We start from the raw sequence: 6,000 nt of genomic DNA, 5'->3' as shown, positions 1-6,000 counted from the left end.
AAGCTTCAAATGGGCTTGTAACGTTCTGGCCAAGATTGTGTGAACTAGCGAAATGGTTGCCAATTGCATTAGCCTTTTCGGCAAGTGTTATCAATCGTTCTGAATTATCAGGTTGAAGAAGAGGATAGTCAGGGTGTATACACTGGGGCGGATGCCATAAAGTCGTATAGTGGGAACCAAGGCGCCTAGTTTTGTTTGTTTACAAACAAAACACAGTAGACTTCCAAGATGGCTGAAGAGTGGTTTTAGCCAGGGGTTAGACATTTGTTTACCAACATATCATTTGCGAGGATTGAAATCGTTGAAATCACGAAGATAGTAAAAATAAAGAAAAATACGCTGCTTTATTTCTAACTGCATGTGCGATTTTCATATTTCGGTTTCACATGGGGGTGTTCACATTTAACATGGAGTTTAAAGTTAGCCACTATTCGACTATATAACCGGACCGAGTTGTAAACAACAGTGATTGGCAGAACCAAAATGTTAGTGAACCGCAGCAATATTGGGTACACTGGCAATATGAGGGATTTGACGTTTTAGTCATACCCTTGGTTTTAGCAAGTTGGCCCACCTTAGGATATACTTCTAGGCGCCTTGATGGGCCCACGATAAATACAATACGGTAGCGCAACTTATGGGAAAGGCCTTTCAGCCATCTTGGATTTTGATGTAAACAATCTGCAATATTTTGCAATATTTTTTTTTGCTTTTTGTGTGTGGAATTGGTTTTGATGGTAATGAGAGCATTGAAAAGTTCAAAGGTAAGTCTGTTACGGTTAAAGTTAGGTTTGTAATACACTCTATCTTATTATATGTTTCAGCTCAAGAGAATAAATCGACTCTCGGTGTCGGTTGGTGACAGAGATATTTTTCCCGCGTTTTGCAGCTAGAGACGTCGGTCAATCGTTCGATTTATTCATATAATCGAATATCTGCATCAGTAATTTTATATCGAATAATGAAAAATCAAGGTATAATTACATCGAATAATCACGCAAAGTAATCACGATTAATGAAAAAGAGAACCATTTTTTCAGAAAACACAGTGCAAAATTTGTTTAACCGTCATGGTGTTTCGTCGAAATTCATCGAATATGCTAAATCATTTACGGTTGAAGCATGAAAATGATTCCTTGGTGGTGAAGGAAACTGGGAAGAAGAATTCAAGGTCTGCAGGAGTAAAATGCGGACTTGAAGAAGATGGTCTAAGCTCCCGTTCTAAAATAGTAGTATTCAAATTCAGAGTGCCAAGGAAGATATACCATACTAGTGGTCAATGATTCTATAAATATACTTTAGAACTAGTAGTTATAGAAACCAAGCAGAAATATTCAAACAAATCAGCTATTTCAACATTCGAAGAACAGATAATTTTGAACAGCAAAAATTTGATGCTGGTGCAATAAAAATGTAGGTCGGACTCGGTTATATACAGACTCGATTATATGTGATTCGATTATATAAAATTTTTGACTCGATATTTTTTTTCCAAACTGTATATAAAGTTTGGAAAAAAAATATTTTTTTTTTATTTTAAGTATGACTTATTTCAAGAAGAAATATATGATTATATGTGATTCGATTACATAAAATTTTGGACTCGATATTTTTTTTCCGAACTGTATATAAAGTTTGGAATTTTTTTTATTTTTTATTTTAAGTATGACTTATTTCAAGAAGAAAGGTAACCTTTTAACGATGAGGTGAAATTTAAGTGGCTATTACCTGAACAGTGGGATAAAAGTCGTCATTTTTGAAGATTTTGCTTGAGTTTTCACCAGTTATGTCGTTATTGCAGTCAAATTAAAAAAGTAGAAGTTGGGTGTCAAAGAACAAATTTTAAAGCGGTTAGAGAACTTTAATTTAATTGATAGAAATGATCTAGTTCAATATAAATTTTCAGGATAAAATTAATAATAACACATTAAAAATTATTAACTTTCAAGTTATCCACTTCCAAAATATTATTAAAATCCACTAATTTAGATATTCCACTACTATATACTGTACAAACTTTTCTTATCTTTCAAATGAAAGCAGCAGAATCGTCTTCCGTAGCGTAGTTTTTAAAGAAGAGCCAGTTGGATGCAACAAAATCCGAAACAAAAAAAAAGTTCTATAACTATTTCATTGTTGAAATTCAAACATATGCGTAGAAGGATTTTTATTCATCAAATATGATCGTCTCCTGAAAGAATCTGGATAAATTTATTTTTTTCATGCGAGAGAGGTGTTTTCTGACATTCAAATTCCTCTTTTATATTCAAAAAATGAAAAAAAAATGCAAAAAACGATGAAAAACTTTTTTTTTTACTCGATTATATACAGGATTCGATTATATACAGTGAAAAGAAATCAGAAACTGTATATAACCGAGTCCGCCCTGTATTGTGCATCATTTTCATGGTGTGCTCTTTTTTCAATCGTCCTCAAAAAATCATGAAATGGTAAATTTATCAATATACTGAAATACCATTTTTCTCCATTATGTTACATCATGTTTATTTCCAAATTATATTTATTGTAACTTTCAAAATTAAGACATCATTTTTTTTATCATAAATGTCTGTTTGTTTTGATTACAAGAAATAAATATTCGCTCGATTAATCTAATACTGAAAGACAATTATTCGAATGAATCGAATATATAAAAATGACCCCACGATTAATCGACAATCGAATAAACGAAAAGTTTAGACATCTCTATTTGCAGTCAAATCCCTTCCCACAATCCTCTGTATATTTATACTATTTCCCCTTGCGCACTTATTGACCACACGGTCACACCTTTATTCTACACATCTTGGATGGGCCTAGAAGTATATCCTAAGGTGGGCCAACTTGCTAAAACCACTCTTCAGTCATCTTGGAAGTCTACTGTGTTTGGTTTGTAAACAAAACACAATACGCTGGTGCCCAAGCTTGCTCGTGATCAGTCTGTCTCTTTCACGCTTCAAGCAAATAATTCCCATTCTGCTTTCTTCCATACTGTTTTCATACACCGCGCCCCTAACCAACTTAGTGACGAAACGGCCTCACCTAGTGCCGTAGACCTATCTTGGTGGGAACAATAAGCTACCGGTAACCAGCAGTGCTATCAGCATCCATTTGTGCATCCACACAAGGTTAATGAGAGCGACAATTTCTGTTTACTAAAATTGGTGTGATGAAATCTCAGCTCGACTAAGTTAATGGAATATGAAATATATGAGAAGGAATCATTTACCCTTACTCATTAGAAACATATTGAACCAACTGTTTCTGTCCAGGTATTTTATGGCGGCTCGCTCCCCCGTATAAGCAATCTGGTAGCAGAGAAGAGAAGTGGAACATGAGAGAAAAAAGTGGCAACGATTTGTGGCAAGAAAATGTAAACAGTGAAAAAATTGACAGATGGTTTACGCTCTAAAAATTGAACATAATGTTAAGATGTCTCTAAAACGGTGGGAGACGTCATATATAAGGTGGGAGGTTCGTATAAAATGTTATTAATGTTAGCATCATCATGATAAACACGGCGAATGGAATAGAAATAATTACGAACTGAAAATTGAATAAAATATATATATAGACGCTGGAAGTGCTGTAGACAAATATTATAATGCATTTTTATCGGTTTATGTATAATGTTGTTAATATTTGCATTATCAAAATATACCCATATGTATTGTAATCATAACTTGCTCTGCTATTCATAACAACATTCATGATCGTATTCCACCAATGATGACAAATGTGTAATTTACGAATGAAGCTTCGCCATAGAAACTGGACATTGAATAAAAAAATTAAAATGTGGTAAGAGCATCAGTTGAAATTTGTTCAAGCATTCTTATCGAAATAAATTGAATGATACAATACGACTAGGTAATGTATGTACGCTTAAAAAACAAATATGATGAATTTATTTTTTTTTCAGTTTCGAACACACCTCGTAAAAGCAGTTTATTTTTTTTAAATACCCTCTATTGGTATTGTATCTAGAATTTAAAAGGTAATGAAACGTTAACATCAATTAGTTTCTAGTATTCAGCTATTTAGTTGCCGGAGAAATGACCACAAACTATACTTTTTTAGTGTTATATATATTTTATGCCAAACCGATATAGTTGTTCTCAGATTTTCGTGTAAAATGGGAAGTTTTGTTCCTTTTCGCAAAATATTACAACCCATTCCATTTCAAATAAATTTTTGCATAAATTCATATCTTTTGGACTACTAAACTGATTCAGGTGATCGACATATCAAATTGGCCAGTTAGCTAGTCTTTTTTGATAAAATACTGCACTTGCAAAAAAAATAATTTTGTTTTCTTAATTATTTTTTTTTTTTATTTCGTTTATTTTTACAGGCTCAGTTACTTAAGTTTAAAGGAGCCGAATTCTTAAATATAATTTTAAAACTATATATATAATCAATTTTCTTACATCTATGGTTAGTAAGGTGGAAAACCGATTACTCGCGGTGTACTCGAGTTTAGGAGGGTGACATATTTTTAGGAGAAGGATGGGATATAAGGAAATTGTAACAATGTTGATGAACACGCATTTCATAAATCTATTCGTATATCTATAGTGTATTTACATTTCAACTTATTCTACTATTTATAGCAAGGGGACGAATTACCCGCAAAGGAAGGAAAGGAGGGTATAAGGATGTAGGGACAATCACACACGAAGATCTATAGCTTTAAGGAAAACATATATATGGGACATGTAATCAAGGTCTAACCGAGCCAACACATCTCTCACCGGCACATTGGGCTGTCTTCCTCGGGCCCGAAGGGAGTTTTCTAAATTCGATCTGGCGACCAGATACACCTCGCACGACCAAACAATGTGCTCGATGTCGTGATAACCTTGGCCACAAACGCAGAGATTGCTGCTGGCAAGATTGAAACGGAAGAGTAGTGCATCTAACGAACAGTGATTGGACATGAGTCGGGAGAAGGTGCGAATAAAGTCCCGACTCAAGTCCAGACTTTTGAACCACGGTTTGAGGCTAACCTTTGGGATAATCGAGTGAAACCACCGGCCCAATTCATCTTCATTCCACTTGCGTTGCCAGTTAGCGATGGTATTTTTGCGGACTAAAGAATAAAATTCATTGAAGGCGATTTGACGCTGATAAATATCGCCTTCAATTGCACCTACCTTTGCTAATGAGTCAGCCCTCTCATTACCCGAAATGGAGCAATGTGAAGGGACCCAGATAAAGGTAATGACATAACAGCGTCTGGATAAAGCACTCAAAATTTCTCGTATTCTCTCAAGGAAGTACGGCGAGTGCTTTTCCGGCCTCACTGAACGGATAGCTTCGACAGAGCTAAGACTATCCGTTACAATGTAATAGTGTTCAACAGGTCGTGAGGCGACGCTGTCCAGCGCCCAATGAATTGCTGCCAATTCAGCAATATACACTGAGCAAGGATTCTGAAGACTGTGTGAGGTGCTAAAAAATTCGTTGAACACTCCAAATCCTGTGGACTCGTTTATAGTGGACCCATCAGTAAAGTACATATTATCACAATTGATACCCCCATACTTTTCATCGAAGATCGTTGGAGCGATCCTCGATCGTTGGTAATCTGAATATCCATGGATATCTTGCTTCATGGACAGATCAAAATGCACAGAGGAATTGATGTAGTCAGGGAAACAAACACGGTTGGGAATATACGAAGAAGGATCAACCTGCATGGAGATGAATTCATGATATGAACTCATGAATCCGGAGTGAAAATTTTGCTCGATCAGCTGCTCAAAATTTCCGATCACCAATGGGTTCATGACCTTACACCGGATGAAGAACCGAAGAGATAATAATTTGAAGCGATCTTTTAGTGGGAGTAGGCCTGCCAAAACCTCGAGACTCATGGTATGCGTTGAGGGCATACATCCCAACGCGATACGGAGACAAAGATACTGAATTCGCTCGAGTTTAATGAGGTGTGTTTTGGCAGCTGATTGAAAACAGAAACTGCCATACTCCATCACT

General features: G+C 35.5%; 1 long non-coding RNA gene across 1 annotated transcript; it reads left to right on the top strand.

The window, feature by feature from the left end:
* Positions 1-655: 655 nt before the first annotated feature.
* Positions 656-1,506, top strand: LOC129764417 (uncharacterized). Its single transcript, XR_008741134.1, has 3 exons — positions 656-764; positions 825-974; positions 1,041-1,506. It is a non-coding gene; the product is annotated as an uncharacterized LOC129764417 (long non-coding RNA).
* Positions 1,507-6,000: the final 4,494 nt, after the last annotated feature.

Source organism: Toxorhynchites rutilus, chromosome 2 (genome assembly GCF_029784135.1).
Source record: "Toxorhynchites rutilus septentrionalis strain SRP chromosome 2, ASM2978413v1, whole genome shotgun sequence".
Classification (NCBI taxonomy): domain Eukaryota; kingdom Metazoa; phylum Arthropoda; class Insecta; order Diptera; family Culicidae; genus Toxorhynchites; species Toxorhynchites rutilus.
Note: the sequence above shows the minus strand (reverse complement) of the source record. Positions and strands in the feature narration are given on the sequence as shown.